Source organism: Excalfactoria chinensis, chromosome 4, assembly GCF_039878825.1.
Source record: "Excalfactoria chinensis isolate bCotChi1 chromosome 4, bCotChi1.hap2, whole genome shotgun sequence".
Classification (NCBI taxonomy): Eukaryota; Metazoa; Chordata; class Aves; order Galliformes; family Phasianidae; genus Excalfactoria; species Excalfactoria chinensis.
This window is the reverse complement of record NC_092828.1, coordinates 60,734,074-60,753,023: the sequence shown is the minus strand read 5'-3', so window position 1 is coordinate 60,753,023 and position 18,950 is coordinate 60,734,074. Positions and strand designations below refer to the sequence as shown.

Genomic DNA, 18,950 nt, shown 5'->3' with positions numbered 1-18,950 from the left:
AAATCAGTTTGATAGCTTAGTTTTTTTGTTTTGTTTTTAAGAAAAGTTAGTTTTGAAAGCTAGCAGAGAAGTAAAATAACTTTTTTTCAATGCTGATTTATTTACAGCTGTGTCTGAGTAGTAAAATGGACGCCAGCACCTCTCCCTAGAGTTTTGGCTCTGAATCTGCACAGTGATGAAATTTCACATTTCCATCTGTCCATTTTGCTGAATGATTTGTTCTTGCTTGTACTACGGAATCAAGATCTTTAAGGGAAGGAAAAAACTAAAATGTTGAATATCAGTAAATTAAAATGAAGCATGCAGATATTAAGAAATAGCTATGAAGCATGAAGGAAGGCTTAAAGAACAAGATCTTTATTTTTGTGAGACCATAGTTTGAGAGTGATCTCAAAGCAGAATTCTTGCTAAGGTTGTTGCTATGAATTTAGAAACTAAAACCTAAGCTGTTTTGTTTTTGTTTTTGTTTTTTTGATGTATGATGGATCATTTATAGGGAAGAATTCCCATTGATTTTTGCCTTATAGATATATATAGATATATATATAATTAAGAAAACAAATATAATGTCATATCACTGTTACTTATATCTTATATTATTGTTTGTCTCCAACAGTCTTTTATATTTCAGGCTGTAAAGATGCATCATGTTTTGTGGTGATTTCAGCTAAGTTTTATGATCAGTGTTCTCTGTTCACTTTGGGTCCTCTCCTTTTTAGTTCAAGCGTGGGGATCAAAATGATAAACTCCAAACTTTATAAGTAAAGTATTTCTCATAAAAATTATGCAAATTGCAATTGTCTACCAACTGAATTGAGAGCATTCATCAGAATAGCGTATGAGAAATCAAAGGTATGTCCAACTGTTAAATAATGGATGAATCATTATGGAATTTAAAAAAAAAAAAAGTCAACAGATACATGGTTATAGGCTGCTATTCACCCTGTGAAATTACATTTGACCTCCATTTGGGTAATTGCATTATGCCTGCCTAAATTTCCATGCACAGTGATTTACAATTGAACGTACATACTTTTCTACTCCTCCTATTCTACTTTATTGCATGTGGCTGCTGTTTATTGCTTGTAGATATATTTATTTAGAGGATGATCATGTTCTAGTGGCTGACTTCTGTGGCTCCTATATAGATTGGTTTGACAAGTATGCTTCCCAACTAGATAATTAATACCACGTAAACAATAGATTACATATGTTTATGTGTATTCATACATTCTGATGAAAGAGAGGAGACAAAAATGTAGAAAAATGGAAAACAATTGCGTTCATTTCTTTGTGAAATCAACTGGGGGCTCCTTTCTAGGGACTGCACCAAGAAGCATCCCATAAACTATCTTATCAGGGACAGAGACATTGTCATGATGCTGGCTTTACAGCGGCATGCACTACATCTTGAATATGAAGATATTTCTTCATGCATGAATAAAGTCTCAGCAGTTATCTGACATCAGTCTTCAAACGTAATTGCAAGTTTAAACTCATTGAAGAGAAAGGTGTTTTATCATAGAGAAAGTAGTGTGTGCTCGTTTTTCATTTTTAATCATGCTTTAGCTCTGTGACTTCATTCTAAGAAGAATTCATATCTGATGGAAATAATAGACAGGGTCTAATTTAAGCCCAATAATTTGAATTTTGTTAAAGAGTGTTGGAAAATGGACTGCTTTGTAATAGTTAGTGTAAAATGTCTTGCAGTTGTAACAAACGAACTTTTCCCCACTTTATGGCCAGAGGACTATATTTTGCAAAAGAGTAAGAATTCAATATAAAAGAGTGGTTGACATAGACACACAAGCTCTGAACTGTATGTAATGCCTATTCTAACTGTACCTGGATTGAACTCTGAAGTACTAAATAATGCATATGTGAAGTAAATGTTAGATCTGAGTGGCAGTGGAACTCTAGAGACTAGTCAAAACAAACAGCAACTTATTTCTTTTATTAGTAAATGTTTGGGCATTAGCAAGAAAGAGAAAAGTTCTTCCATTTTTGTAATACCTTTGAAATCTGCCTAACGCACTTTCTATCAAACTGTAAAGTAAAAGTAAACATGGGTAGATAAAGCAAGACAGGTAAAGGAAGGACTAGTCTGGGTTTTTCCCCAAAACACAATTCAGGCATGAACACAATCTGGTTTTTTTAAATCCCAGGAATCCTCATGGTTTTTTTCTTCATTTCCATCTCATGTATTAGTATTTTCTGCTTCCCAGAAAGACTGATAAAAATGTAATTCACAGTATCACAGTATCGTGCGAGTGGAAGGGACCTTAGAGATCATCGAGTCCAACTCCCGGGATTCGAGCCTTCTGTGTAGCAGAGTGGCACTTCTACCACTTGCACCACAGGGGGGGGATTCGAACCTGGGCCTCCGGTGTTGCAAGCAGCAATTCTGCCACATCCTAAAGGAACTTTGAGCCAGGACTCAGACTCAGTTTTGTTTTGTTTTCAGTGCAGAAAGTGTGTAATTTCCCAAACTTCAAATACTTCCCACGAAACATAGCATTTGAACTTTTTATTGGATTCCAGTGTTTTTGAACGTAGAGATATTTTTTGGACTTGAGGTTCACCTGACAATACAAACTTCAGTATTTCAAAAACTTTAATGTGGCACTGAGAAGTACAGAAATGTTTAATGGCATTACATGTTGAACTACAACTATTGTTTTAGCTAGAACATATAATGTACATCCAAAGTTCCTTAATTTACTTAATTATCTCCTAATTACAGTCTAATTAATTACTAATTTATCTTAATTTCCTCTGGTAATTTCCCTATTAATCCCTACTTCAATATGTTACATTTTCATCCTTCCTCACTTAACTGGGAAACAAATTCTAGTCTTTGCTATTACAAAATAAACATTTCTACCTCCTGAAAAACATAGCTAATTGTGGCTTTGAAGACTGTGTATTTTCATTACAAAATGAAATGACAATCCAAGGGTCAGTTGCACTGAGAAACCAGAGAAACAACGTTCTTAACATGTTGTAGTTTTCCTACTTAAAAATCAAAATTTAAAAAAAAAAAAAAAAAAGAAAAAAAAAGTTGTTTTTGTGCAAAACTGAATATTCTCATATATCTTCATGAAATATAGTAACTTTAAAGTCTTATTTAAGCAGATCTTTAGTGATTCTCACATTAGAGGATTTATGTTAGGCACTGGAATGGCCTACTCAGAGAGGTGGAGAAGTTGCCGTCCCTGGCAGTGTTCAACAGGAGTCTGGATGAGGAGCTACAAGATAAGGTTTAGTGGCTCGTTGTAGCTACAGTACTGGGAGGACAGTTGGACTAGACAATCTTGTTGGTCCTTTCCAACCTTGTGATTCTATGATTCTATGACTCTGTTTATTTATTATTTTATTGAAGAAAGTTATGCCTTTTTTCTCCATGTGCGAATACTAGCTGTTTGCATTTCTCCCTATGCCAGAGCTCAAGTTTCTCCTTCACTGAAAAACTTTTTCAATTAAAAGGTCTACTTTCTTTCCTTCTCATCAAAATACCACAGCATAGAGTTGTAGGTATTGTTTTTTTATATCTTGCGTATGTATGGGAGGAAAGCACTTCAAAGTGAGGCATGTGTGCAGTTCAAGTGATCTTTCACAATATAACTCAGGCACATTTTAATCATATAGGATTGTGTTGTTAGCACAGATGGAGGCAAATCAGTGGGAATATAAGCTGTCCAATGGTACCAGAGCCAGGAAACGAGAGGTTCTCAATTAACAGTGTTGGCAGAGTGTAGTTCCCTGTAATTGTGCAGCACGTCTGATGTTACATACAGGGATGAACTGAGGTGGTTTTATTTTGGAGATATTTTAAGGATACTTTTCAGACTCTGTCATGGTTTTATGACTCACATCACATAATTTTCAAATAAATAGATTTATTATGCTTTTTAGCCAGTTAGCAAAAAACAAACAAACAAAACACAAAATCATTGGAGAGAGAAAAAAAATGAATCAAAATCTATCATAGGGGAGATGGCATCTTTGCACTTCTGTGAGGTTTCTGAGTTAAGAGTGATACAAAAATATTTTGGCTCTACATGATATTTAGCATCTACATGTTTTAACTAAGCAGATCTCAGCTTGGAGAAGAAAGGAAGGAAAGGTAAAGAGAAAGGGTAAGTCGCAGGGAGGGGGGTGGATATTGTATGTCCTTGCTTGCAGCTCATGATGGCATAACCTAAAGATGGCAACAGAAGCAGCTGGTTATTTTTGTTGCCGAGTTGCTTTTGTATAGATAGCGGTTATGGTGAAGGAGAACACTGTCAGGGTCTTGTTACTATTCTGACTGTTGCTGCTTCCACTACAGTCCACATATTACCCAGACTGAAAAGTTTGTGGGACCACCTTATGCTGCCAGTTATAAAGGACTTAAACTGAATTGCTTGATTATAATAATCAGCTTTTATACATCCTCCTGAGAAGGTGGTCAGCTCTGACTGAGGGGCAGTAAAAAACAAGTTGGTGCGTGATATCTCTAATGGCCATAGTAGTTTTCTAATTAAACATGTATCAGGTCTGTTGTATGGCCTGAGGTAAATTAGGTGGGGAGCAAGATGCTTTCGGCTGGAAGGATGATCATGGAGCCCCAGTCCTTTCTTTCTCTGGAGAGCAGTGAAACAAACAGGGCAACAACACTGTAAGCAGCCTAAATGGGGGGTAGATTTTTTTTTCTAGGATTATAACAGACTAAAAACTGCTACCTAAAAGGTTGCACAAGTGGCCACTCTTAAGACTTACTTTAATTCTTGGTGTTTTCTCTATTATTTATAGACTTAAAGTTTACTTTTATGAGAAAAATGATTGTAGTTTAAACTGTTGTATTAAATTTCACACTTATGTTTATTTTAGGACTTCTAGGGTTTTTTATGGGGGCAAGGCTTTGTTGTTTTACTCAGTGAATCAGTTCATCTGCTATATTAATAATTTTTCTAAAATCTGGAATTCTTGCTATGATCTTTTGAATTGAGGCTAAAAGCAAACTACAATTGTTTTTCTGGCCTTGTAGTATTTAGTAACATAAACCAAGTGGTAGAATACAACTAAAGAATTCAGAAAATTCAAACTGAAGAAGCGTTTGATTTCCTTTTCTGTAGGATTTTATTGTTTTGTTTGTTTGTTTGTTTGTTTCAAGCACTAAGTCAGCATCAAGCAGCATTGCTGTAGAATCCAATCAGTTTATTTCTACTCATTACCTTCTGCTTTTGGGGATCGAGACTTGCTAACTAACTTCAAAGCCTGAGTTCAGCTGAATGAAGAAGACTTGTAAATGGAAATCAGGTTACTAGTCTACATCCTCAGTTGTCAGAAAGCATTTAAACTTACTGTCACTTAGTGTTGAAGGGCATGGAGCTCTGTCTACCTGTGTTTCAATACTCAACAAATCAAGCTTCCAAAAAGCCTCATCACTTATCTCATTGTCTGATTTTCTAGTAGCGCACAGTGACCCACAACAGAAACTATTCAGTCATTAAGGTAATTAGGCATAACTTGATATAAATTTTGAAAATATTAGAAAATGAAAAGCTGAATTCTTTTTAAAACATAAATATCCCCTCTTATTTGTCCTATTGAAGTAGAGTAGCACTTCTTAGAATTTTGGTTAATTTCTGTCCATTCAAGGAATATATTGCCATAAATGCACTTTGTTTTCTTTTGAGTTTCCCCAAAAGGCAGAAGCCTTTGGTGTCAGTAAAGGTTCTCAAGACCTTGAATTATCCCCCTGGTCTATCTTTAAATCTAATCTTAGCCAAGCACTTAATAGTTATATGATAAAGTCAGTGATTACGGGCCAAATTCTTTTTTCAGTTGCATCACTGAAACCCACTGAAATCAATTTGAGATTGGACTTCTGTAACAGGGAAGAATTTGGGCTACTGTCTTCAAGAGATAAGAACAGGGCCAATACTGTAACAACCTTTTCCAACAAAACAGATTGAGACAAACTTAGTGTCATGTGCTGTCCTTGATGTGTACATAGAACTTCAAGGGTTCTAGTTGGAATTTCTTTTATTTAGAAAAATATTTTTTTACTATTGGTTAGGTACAAAAGGAGCTTGGTTGGAAAGCAGAGCAAATTAATTAAAAATTTATTTATTTATTTCACAAGTGAGTGGCATCTTCAAGGATTCAGTGTGGCACTGTACAGTTAGAAATAGGAGTTCTTTCTTTGAATCCAAAAAATCCTCTCAAGAAATAACTTGAATTATGACTGTAGATGAGGATGAGTATAGACAAACGACTTTGCTGCATAGTGTTTTGTGGAAGTAACATGACCTCTACTCTTCTCTCTGTCCAGTTTGGACTATATCAATTTGTAAAAGAAACTGTAATTCTTATTGTTTTCATGGAGTTTCAATCTTTAAATCAAAGTATCTGTAAGGGGTATGTCTGATTATGTGAATGTAGGAACTCCTATACTTACAATGCACCATTAAACTAGTTTGACCACAAAAGTGAATAGAGAACAAGTTCTCTCTGCATCTGGGCTCTCTTTCAGTTGGGAGCTAGAAGGAGACAGTTATTTATTTATTTATTTATTTTGCTAAGCAATTCACCAGTCTCCTTGACTGATCACAAAATTCAAGCTTTATTGTTCTTCTTGTTTGAGTGTTTAGGCTTTTTAGATCTAAACATAAGTATAAATACATCTAAGCACCTTAAATACTGCTCTTTTTAATTTGTGAGTTCCTTTCATCCATTTCTACAAGCAGTGTTTCAGACTTCCCTTTATATCTACTTCTGTTATTTGGTAGAGCTCTATCCTTGTTTTCTTGGCAGAGGTATGCAACAAATAGGTTTGTATTATTAACTCCTAATATCATCTTGCTGTTCTTCTGCACTTTGATTATTGTGATGCTGTCTCCTATAACAGATGTAGTCACATAGACATGTTCAAAATGTTTCTGCACTGTTAAGTGATTATGTTGCATGCTAAAAGTAGTTGTTTTTCAGTGTCAGGTGGAATAATCTATAGCATTATGTCCAAGTTAAAAAAAAATGCAAATAATTTGTTCACAAAGTATTTTTAGAATCTTTGTTGAAGGGAGATTTATATAAATGTAAGATACTATTGTATTGTATATTGTATTGTATATTGTATACTGCTAATTGTATTGTACTGTATTGTATTTTAGTGTCATTTTATTAAATAACAGTGGTAGGTGTCTCTAGACATAAAATTTATGCATATGATAAACAATGGTTGACTGCTTGCATTAACAGCACAGTATGTTGAAATGATGACAATAACAAATAGCTCTGGAACACCAGCAGAAGCCATGGTACCACATGTATACTGTGTAGTATGTGAACAGACTGCAACAGCTCTATGGAGGATTGTAAGGAAGTGCATAAAACTTAGTTGAAATGGTATCAGAAAAATACAAAATAAAGTGAGCAGGCAGACTACATCTGGGGCACTAAGTGAGAATAAATTGGATTGCTAGTAAAGCAGAACTGCTGATTGTCAGGTGACACTTGTTCCTTATTTAGGAATTTATTTGGGATTTTTCACTGAAAGGGTGGTGATTTTCACTGAAGGGATGGTGAGGGTCTTCCCAGAGAGGCTGTGGATGCCCTGTCCCTGGAGGTGTTCAAGGCGCAGTTGGATGGGCCCTGGGCAGCCTAGTCTTGTACTTGATATAGTGGCTGGCAACCATGCCTGTGGTAGAGAGGTTGGGACCTGATGATCCTTATGATACCTTCCAACCCAGGACGTTCTTCAGTTTTGCTTTAGCACTGAACACAGGAAAGAGACCAGCATGAATCTGTCAATGTGAATCAGAGATGGAAGACCTTTTAAAGGACCCACCATCTCAAAAAATTAATTTCCTTTTGATTTCCTTTTGTATTGATACTATACTCTGAGAAGTGTCATAACAAATTCACGATAGCCAGACTTTTTTTGTTTTTTTATGACTACATTTTTTTTTTCTTTATTCTCTAGTGAATGTCTGCTTTTCTTGGGGGTGAAAATGTTGCCCTAATTATTTAAAAGTTAAGCAGGAGTATTTTTCAAGAAAATTAAAGATTTTGAACGCAACAGCATGGCAAATGTAGATAGATTTGTTTGGAAATCAAAGAATCCACATGTAATACAGTATTGTGTTTCTCACATTTATTTTTGTTCTTTATTGGAGAGAACACTGCACCACTAAATTCCAAATTATCATGAAAACCCAGAAATAGAGCCCTAATTACATAGCCTGCTGATCAAGGCAGTCATCTGGGTTTTGGGACACTTGTATACAAGTTCCCTTCCAATTAGCACATTCCAGATGAGGTCCCAGTAGCTGGCCTGCAATCAGCTTGGCACACATTCAGTAAATAGTTTTCTGTGCAAGGAATGATACTCTTAAATATCCTGCTAGCTAATGCTTACCTAAGATGTACAGTGAGAAAGTATTTAAACTGAAGCTGAGATCAAAGGTGTCATTTTTTATTCTCCTCAGCTTTCTACTGTTGAATCTAAATACAAAGATTTGACTGAAATAATGCTGTAAATTAAAATTTTAATGTATCTTGTTATTGTTATGTTTCTCGGTAATGGTCTCTGTAATATTTACCTAATTCAGGTTTATTTTAACTTTTTCAGATTTTTATGCTTTGTTCTGCATTAAAGAGCAAAATCTGACTAAACATACATAAATCTCTGGCTTCAACCAACAACTTTTCTGGTAAGTGTGGGAATGAAATTTTGTTGTTGTTACAATATTAACTTCCTTGGAGATCACTCCAAAAGTAATGCTCACTATTTATTTCCATGGAAACTACAACAAAAATGAAGAGCACAATAGCAGTATTTGATCAAGCAAATTCTCAGCAACGAAACACTGGTTTTCAACACAGTCACCACCATTAACTATGCCTTCAGAGTCAAACAAGAGCCTGAATGCCATGCTCATAAAAATCTGCCCTAGTGGAGGTGTCCCACTGTCACCACTGCTGAAATGTACCATCCACCAGCTCACTGAGCCCACATCCGCTGTTTGGTCTTCATAAACACTTATCAAGTGTTGATAAAGTCCCTCAGTAAGTTTGCAGACAACACCAAGTTGGGAGGGAGTGTTGATCTGCCAGAGGGAAGAAGGGCACTACAGAAGGACCTGGATAGACTGGATCGATGGGTCAAGGTTAACGGCATGAATTCCAATAGGGCCAAGTACTGGGTCCTGCATTTTGGTCACAACAACCCGAGGTGACCCTGAAGGCTTGGGGAGATGTGGCTGGAAAGCTGCCTGGTGGAAAGGGACCTTGGCGTGCTGATGGACAGTCGGTTGAATATGAGCCAGCAGTGTTCCCAGGTGCCCAAGAAGGCCAATGGCATCCTGGATTGTATCAGGAATGGTGTGGTGAGCAGGACTAGGGAAGTCATCCTGCCCCTTTACTCAACACTGGTGAGGCCTCACCTTGAGTACTGTGTTCAGTTTTGGGCACCTCAGTACAGAAAGCACATGGAGGTACTGGAGCAGGTCCAGAGAAGGGCAACGAGGCTTGTGAAGGGCTTGGAAAATCAGCCCTATGAGGGAGAGGCTGAGGGAGATGGGTCTGTTTAGTTTGGGGAAAAGGAGGTTGAGGGGAGACCTTATCACTCTCTTCCAGAATCTGATAGGTACTTACAGTGAGAGCGGGGTAAGTTTTTTTTCACTGGTGACAGGTGACAGGACAAGGGGAAATGGCCTCAAGTTGCACCAAGGTAAGTTTAGGTTGGATGCTAGGAAACACTTCCTTACAGAAAGGGTAGTTAAACACTGGAATATGCTCCCCAGGGAGGTGGTTGAGTCACCATCCCTGGATGTGCTTAAGAGCTGTTTGGATGTGGTGCCCGGAGATACGATTTATCAGAGGGTGTTAGCGTTAGGGTACTATGGTTAGCTGTGTTTGGACTTGATGATCTTTGAGGTCTTTTCCAATGTGGGTAATTCTATGATTCTATGATTCTAAATATCAGTGGGTGCAATTTTTTCTTTCTGAATAAATTCAGTTCTACCCCTTGATTCCTACACACTTATATGTCAGTCACCATTTTGTTAGACTACCCCTCTGCTGCCTTCTGTCCCCCAGCAAAAAGTGAAGTGGAATATTGGCAGGAAGGTTCAGCTTCTACTGCCGTGTTTCAAACATCTACTTCTGATGTCACGGGCCAACCTAATAATATAGTAAGCATTACTTTTGGAGCAGCCCTTGCACTAGAAAAGTGCATTCCCAAGATGTACTAGTTGCTCAAATGAGAAGTGCAGTCAGATTCAAAAAATATGTAAACAAATATTGCAAATAAGCTTGCAGTACTTTGACCTGACATTAGGAAAGCTTGAAATTCAGAGAAGGAAAAAGGGTTAGCAGATGTTTGACAGGAACTAGCTTGAATGCTATGTTCTACTATAGAAGATTTCAAAGAGAAGGGGAAAAAAATCCATTCATATTTAAGAATCCTTCTAATAGACTGTAGACATTTCCCATTTATCTGGAATAGCATGTTTATTGGGCAAGTCAGAGAAGTGCCTATGTGTTTTATTGCTGTGATTTAATTATTATTTTTTTGTTTGTTTTTTTGTTTTTCATCTTGCTGCACAGAATACATAGGCCAGTTTTTCAGGAACAAAGGCAAATGCTATGACTTTCCTTTTTTCTTCTGCCCAAAGTGCTCTTGAGCCAACAAATAAATTTATGACTGGACACATTTTGTATATACAAGTCCAGGTTAAACTCTTTTTTTCCTCTAACTTGTTAAAGTTTTGCTTTTCTGTTTTTCCATGTCTTTCTAGACCACTGTTTCTGTCAGTCCATTAGTCTTTCTTTCGTGGTAGTAATTATCTGGCCAAATTCTTCAAGAATGAGTGTGCATCGAACACAGCGGTGCTCATGCTGTGGGTGAATTAATTAAAGTACCAAGAAATTTATTCTCAGTAACAAGAACAATTGGCTTGATGCACTCCAATGTACATTTACGCACAGAGACCTAAGGGTATGAGAAGTTACTGCTGGGAGCATCCACCACATATTGGAGTGCACTGTAAATTCTGTGTCTCTGTTGTGAACTTAGGCTACTAGTCATACAGCAAGTGGCTCTTTCATCCACATCTGCTCATCCTGTCTCATTAGTGTTGAAGACGGCTGTTGCCATTATGCTTCAGTGGGGTAAAGTATAGTGAGAACAAATGTATGGAGAAGGCATTATGTGTACAGAAAAAAAAAAAAAAAGGGCAGGAAGGGGTCCAGAAGCCTGGAATGGAAGTAATTCAAATGAAGCTCCTATATGACAGCAGGACCTGGAGGAGCTTTACTGCCAAGCCATATGGGATGGAAATCAGGTAATGAGTGTACACTACTGTGCCATTCCATCATCTGTGATTATTTCCTGAAAACTGCAAACCTTGATATACATATGAAGAAATACAGAGCTGTAGATCAGGAGAGAGAGGACTGGATTGGCAGCCTTTTTAAGAATTCAGCTTAATAAGCATTAGTTACTCGAACTACAATTAGATTTTAACAGCCTAATTCAGTTACAGGTGAAATTTCAGAGGTTTCACTATGGATAAACACGATGTGTGCAGTCAAAGTTTATCCGTTATTTAGCCAGTTATTTTCAGAAATGAGGATTGCATCAGGTTACTGGGAGCCTACTTCTGAACATGCATAGGCTGAAGTAATCAATAGCAGTGGTCTAATTGTGTCCTTATGAATGTCAATGAGTTGCTGCAAAATTACTTCAAAGAGCAGGATAGCATTTAGGTCATCTACCACATATTTGGAATTAGAACAGATTGAAAACAAACTGATCAAACAAGTCTCTATTTATACAGCATTGCTTTCACGTGCATTGCTTTTGTTGATAACAGTTTTAGTGTTTGGTTAAAACTGTGCAACTTCTTCTATGGACAATTTCATTAATTTTGTTCAAGATTCCATTGATTTTAGCTTTATATAAGAAAGAAATAACTTCAAATTTATATATATTGAGTTTAAATAGGATTATGATAAATTGCCTGTAGGCACTGGTGAGCCCACAAACTTTGGCAACTTAGTAATAATTCCCTCTTTCAAGCTCTGTAATAAGTCAATTGTTTCTCACCCCACTCATCTTCCAGCAAGAGTTCCCAGGGTAACTTAGAATTAATTTCATTCTTTTTCTACTCCTAAGTTCCTGAAACCATAGACAAATATTGTCTAAAAGTCAAAAGCATTGTAAATGTAATTTAGAACTAGCAAAATGCATCTGTTGCATTTAGTTTTCTAATAAAACTCAGAGATGTTTCTGTGTTTTTGTTGTTGTTGTTGTTTTTTAATACTGAGGAGTTGGTTTTATTTTTTATTTACCAGTTATTATATCCTAGTGGAAATTTAAAAACTTTTTGTTTGCTTTTATAACCGTGTATCAAGTCTTCTGGTTTAGAATAGTGCAGTATACTGTGGTGGAGCTGGCTACCTTTTAGCTACTGTCATGCTCCTCTTGTTCTGAAATTGGCCATTGACCAGTCTGATTTGCTTAATGATTTAGAGAAAATTAAAGCTCATTGCCCTAATGCTGCTTACTGGCAAATAGGAATTGCTGGAACTTAAGGACATCACAGATTCATCCATTTTTTACTGATTGTGTTCTCTGCAATAGAGGTTCAGAGAAAAAGGGATGTGGCACCACACCAATATTCCTGCTCATTAGTGAAAATCCTGTTCCTAGGGAAACTGTGCTGTTGGACACATCTGTTGATTAGCTTCAGAGCAGCTAAAATGGTGCTGTGTCTCTGGTAAGTAGTAGATTGTTGCATGGCAGCACTACTAGCTGTTTCCAGAATATTTCTGTTCTGAAATAAGTTGTTTTTTAAATATGTGAATGATGAGATATTGGAAAAAGATAATTGTTGCTTTGTTTCAAGTGGAGAGTAACTTAACACAATAGAAACAATAAGAAAGGTACTTAACAATATTTTGATTTTGCCTTTTTGTTGCTGTTCTCCTGAGGAGAAATGAAACTGTCTACTACGTCTAAACTAGCAGTTTAGAAAAAAAAGAGTGAAGGTGGTAGGATAAAGGTGGTGAGTCTTGTTACAATGACAAGACAAAACCAGATGCAGATGCAAAACAAAACCTCTGTTCCATCAGTATTGATTCATGTCTGCCTTCTTTTTTTTGATGGCTAGACATTCAATTTCTGGAGAATGTAAGACTAATGTCTAAAATATGATGGCAATGAAATTATATCAGATTTGAAAACAGCCAAGTGTTCAAGGGAGCTGTCTACAGCCTTTTACATTGTGCAACAGCAGAGAGAAATAATGTGAAATTATTGTCACTTAATGTTGGACTTCAAGAAGAAGCATTGTCAGACTGAAGGCCTGAATGAAATCTGTAAATACATCATGAAGTAAATTGTTATAGTAATACTTAGGAAGTGGAATTTCATTTTAGAAAGTAGTTGCACTGTCAGATGCAGTATAAAAGATTTACAGGAATTATGATGTCTGGAAACATTTGAAAGAATTTTTTTCTTCTGTCTGCACATCTGTAGCCTGTGATATTAAAGCAGGCAAAATTAGCAGAAGTTGATATCACAGGATTTCTGTTCGGGATGAAAAACAGCAACTTCAGAATCTTCTAGAAGTAACAGTCTGTTTGAAAATTCGATATACATTTTCAGATTTATAAATTCAGTCTAGTTGAGGTTTACATTTCTAAAGGCTTGCCTGAATTCAGGCTTGCTGAATCAGAACAAGGATGTGTGATTTATTATTGTTTTCCCCCAAATTACTTTAAAGTCATCTACAACCAATGTATTTTCATTGGCTTTACTTTTTTTGAAGACTACGGGAACTATTCTTAAAAGACAATTGAAGTATTACTACAAAATGTATATATACTTTTACACTGTGTGGACTGTATTACCAAGGACAATGGTAATCCTGCCCAAAGGTCAGATCATGGTAGTTGAATCTGAAATGTGAATGCCACTGTCCCATAGAAAACTTTACTTACTGTAATACATTCTCAAGTCCCACAGCCTGTTTTTGAAGGCACACGAAATATTGGTAACTTATTTCTGCTGCTGTCCCCTGATGGGCCAGAGCACTTGCTTTGCTTCTGAAGGTTGCAGTTGAAGTCAACATCAGCCAAATGAAACTTCTAATGGTAGTGTTTCCTCACTTTTGAGTGTTAAATCTAAAAGAAGATACTGTGTTATGAGTTGCTATTTACCTCCATTTGCTTCTTCACCTAACAAAGTGAGTTATTATTGCAATCATTAATCCCCACCTGTTACAGTCAAGGATTCAGGAAGATTCAAGAGGATCCAAGACAGGGCATTAAGTGAACTCCACAGTTAAGTGTATTTGGAGGACGAAATAAAAACATTTAAAAACAAAATCAATCAAACAAAACAAACAAACAATAAACAACAAAACAAACAATCAAAAAAAAACTGAAACAGCCAGGCCACTGCTCCCCCAGTTGCTACCAAAATCCCAGAAACCTTGGCAATGTTTCTAAGAGAATGCAGATGGATGACTGGACAAGAAGGCTTGTATTTTATTTTATTTTATTTTATTTTGTTTTATTTTGTTTTGTTTTGTTTTGTTTTGTTTTATTTTTGCTTTGTAACTTATTTGTACCTGCCTGAGAGATAACTTTTTTGTCCAGTAAGTTTTTCAGTCTCTGTTCTGGCATCATAATCTTGATCACTTAGCAATTGCAGAAGAAGTGAGCACCAGGGTCTGTATGTGCCACGTGAAAGACATGTTAGCTTCACATGGAGAACAGCTGGGGCTGCTGTGTTGGTGAAGGTTTAGAAGTGAAGAAGTGAAGATTAATTTAGATGCTATTTTAAAAAGGAAAAGACCGTAAGAGTGGGCTTTACACCCTAAGGGTTATATGCTTTATGCATTATTCATGGATTATAATTGAATACATGATTATAGAAAAGGCAGGGAAGAGGCAGAACTGCAAGTCCTGGAGGCTGTTACTTTACAAAGTAACAAGGAAGCTTAGTGTTCCTGCTGATAATGACCGGTTAACTGAAATAGTTTGGTACTACATCTTCATGATGATATATCAAGTACATTATTATTTTACATAACTTGAAGTAGTAAACTTTATTATGATTATAAATGATAGACATTAATGGATCATTAATCCATATAATACTGCAATCTCAATTAATTTGAAATTCTTCTTAAGAAACTTTCTGACACATTCTACCAGAAAATGACTTATTTTATTTATCCCTAATCATTCCACAGTTCTTTGGTTCTAATAATTACTGCTCTAATTCTCAACTGTTTGTTCAGATCACCTTTAGCCACAATTCTCATAAATTTAATTACAGAAACAGCATGCCATGCTACATAGAAATATGTAAATTTGTTAACTGAACTATATCCTATAATAAGATATATAAGAAGGCTTCACACATTAGCCTATTCTGTGCAATAGGGCTATATTTATTGCTGTGCTATGTATAATTATTCAGGTAGGTGTTTACAGTTTTTAGTAATCAATCAACTCCTGTCTAAGGATAGGCTGAGATCTGCAGTTAACAAATATCCTCTGTTTCTGAATTTTGGCAACTTGATTTCTGTAAACAGGACCTTGTCAAACATCAGTCATGAAAATTTGAAGTCATATATTGACACAAAGGTCATGGGCTAAAATGATAATAAATTAGGTTGTATAGTTCAGGCAGCTTCTTTTAAAGGCTGTAGTCCTTGATGTAGGGGAAACTAAAAAATTTAAACTCTAAGAGTCATTGCTTACCTTGGTGTACTATGCAAATTTTCATTAAAGGTCATGGCTTCTGATTGGCATCAGCTGGCCAAGTTCCACAGAAGTCAAGAAGAAACAGAGTTCAGTTTATATCTCATGCAGTATAACTTGTCACATTTTAATGAGTAAATAAGCAAAGGCATGAACCTCACAAGTCAAGTTCCTAAAATGTCACGTTAACTACTAAACCAGATTAGCATAATGGATCTACAGTGAAAATAATAAGACTCAAGGCTATCCACACAAATTTGGAAAAAGTCTGCTTGTTTAGTACTTCAAATTCAAATCTTTCCTCATGGTTGATTGCAGTCTGGAAAAAAATGTGCCTGTGTGTTTTTTATACAATGTCTGGATAAAAAATACAGTGGAGGTTGTTAAGAAATTTTTGCAGGCAATCATGGTTAGAGAGTAATATTTAATAAGTATAAAATGGATTTCTCATTGTCAGTTTTGTGTTTTGTTTTATTTTTCTTTTTTTCTTCATTTGTTAATAATTTTTACCTCTGTAAATCTGTATCTAAATGCACATAAGTACAGACAAATCAATTTATAGCTATGCCCTCTATATTCCAAACTCCTGGCTGTAGTTCTGTGTGCCCTTTCTTTACTCAAAGTCATTTTTGGAAGAGGATTAGCATGATTCTGGCCTTACATATACTCACATACACTGATAAAGTTTGCCTAGTATCAGGATCAACGTGTTTCCTTGAGTACAGGTTGTGCTCCTACTTGTCTCAAACTCCTTGTGAAACTGTGATGACATCCTCACTGATGCAAGTCCTTCATGTCTATTGTACTGAAATACTGTTCATGAGGAATATCTAGAGATTTATTCCAACCTCTCTTGTATAACTTCAATGTTTATTGAACTGCAGTAGTAAACCATTATGAACCATACAAATAGGCATTAGACTCCCAAATGAACAAATAATATATATGGAACAACACAGATTCAATTTTAAGATTTCCTTAACAGAAGCTGTATTAAAAAAAAAAAAAAAAAAAAAAAAAAAAAAAAAAAAGGCTTTTCTTTTAAGCTAGAGGGTCAAATACTTGTACAGCTTCTGGATCTGGAGGAGTTATATGATAGTGACAAATAAGCGTAATCTGAGCAAGTATATTTTAATAATCTGATTTTGAATTATGATCTGGTATTCTGAAAGTGACTGTGTGAGAAATGACTTGAGATTTTTAGTTGAATTTTTTTTTTTTAATAAATAGCACAGAGATTTCATTTTACTAGATTTTAATTGTATTTTTCATCAGGCTTCCATTGACTTACAAAATATTTATTTTGGCTTTTCTTCTTAAGCAATTTTTTAAAATAATCCTCAGTGTTTTCCAGCCAGGTGTTCTGTAAGGATCACTTTTGAGCCTCTTTGTTGTAAGCTGGTCTTTGACAATACAGAAAGTATTTCAAATAATTGTGTGGAAACACTCCAGTATTTTCATGCTGTTTCTCAAAATGTATTTGCTTTCATGGGGCTGCTTTTTCCTTGATCTTCACACTGATTGGCAATTAAAAGAAAGAAAAAAATCCCTTGCTCTATGAAATTAATTGGAATAATTACCATACCTCTTCACTGTAGCATTGTTTTACTTTAAAAACAAAAGCAAAGAGTTTGTGCTGTGAATTTTGTTTGTTTCTGAAGAAGCATGGACATGAAGGTGTTGCTGCATTTTGAAATATGCGGATACCTTGGAATTATCACAATATAATGCTTCCAAACATTATCTAGGATATAAGGAGAAAAGCACTTGAAAGAAATCTCTTTGGGTCAGTCCAAAATTCATATGACTCTAAAGCCAATACTCTAAATTCTCCAATAAATATTGCAACTAATGCTCAACTTCATCTTCCACAAAACTGAACTTGTAGAAGTGAAATGTCTTACAGAAGGATGCAACCAATTGCTTTTTTTTCTCCATTTTATGTACAAGTGATTTGCATGGAAAGAGCACAAACCATCCAAAGTATTTGTTATATCTATGCTTTTCTGTGCTCAGAGAAAGAGGCTCGTTTTTCCAGGAACAAACTCACAGAAGAGGAAGAAGGGTGGCATATGGAGGCCATGTAAATACATTTGCTATACCCACAATAAAACATTTATGCTCTGTCTCTCTGAATGATGATCTGTCATATTCTACAGGTATTACTTTGTGAACCGTGTACTTAATTTTGCTACTTTTTTAGCTCCTGTTGTATGCAGAATGCAGTACACAAGATGGGTAGTGTTACTCTGACTGAAAATAAGGTTTATAAGAATATTATTGTGAATGTCATTGTTCAATGATAAAGATCTAATTGAAGAATTCAGTGAATGTTTTACAGTGATTGTTTTATCTACTATGTCTACTTTTTAGTTCTGGAAGCAGAACACTATCACAATAACAATTTAGATTTCCTTAAGGCACACTTAAGGAAACCTAGAAAGAAGAATTTGTATTTGTGCTTTTTTGTTTGTTTGCTTGTTGGTTTTTTTTGTTTGTTTGTTTTTGTTTTGTTTTTGGTGCATTTTTTTCTAAATTCTATTGTATGCGTTTTGCATGGGTAGTGTAAAATGATCTCGTTTTGTTTTAGGTTAGGACATTGTTAGAGAAGTCATTTGAAACAGTAGCAAATTCCTTTGCAAGCCTTCAAACCCCTCTGTTCAATATACAGTGTTATAATTTTGCCACATGGGGCACAGAAAGGAATGATAAGAAACTGAATTACGATGTTGTGATACTTTAAAAGAAACTATGACTTTAAAATGGATATTTTTCTGAGCTTATAGAAATATGCCATGTATTATCACAGGCTAGAAGGACTGCAGTAAAAATTATTAGAGTCTGTCGAATAAAACTTAACAAAATTTATTTGAACATGTTACATGTATTCTTTCAAAATTCATCTTTGACAATTTCTTCAAGTCTTATAAAGCTACAGAAGTAACTTCAGTAGCTGTATTTTTAAAACAAAAATTGAAAATAAGCCTGAAAAAATCAATGAAAAGCTACTGGTAAGAACAAAACATTTTAGTATACCTCTTTTGTTTTGAAACATTGAAATTTCTGAATATTTGTGAAGGAGGGAAATATTTTAACAGAGCTACTTTAAAAAAAAAAAAAAAAACAAGTCTAAAATCCATTTAGGAATGAGTGCTTTTTTTTTTTTTTTTTTTTTTTAATAT

At 35.5% G+C, this 18,950-nt stretch overlaps 1 long non-coding RNA gene across 1 annotated transcript in view; it reads left to right on the top strand.

Annotated features, from left to right (window-relative positions):
• The window catches only part of LOC140252070 (uncharacterized), a 58,000-nt gene extending 49,315 nt beyond the window's left edge, over window positions 1–8,685 (top strand). Inside the window, exon 6 of the long non-coding RNA XR_011903528.1 lies at window positions 8,618–8,685. This is a non-coding gene — a long non-coding RNA (uncharacterized lncRNA). The remainder of the gene's footprint in view (window positions 1–8,617) is intronic.
• The last annotated feature ends 10,265 nt before the right edge of the window (window positions 8,686–18,950 follow it).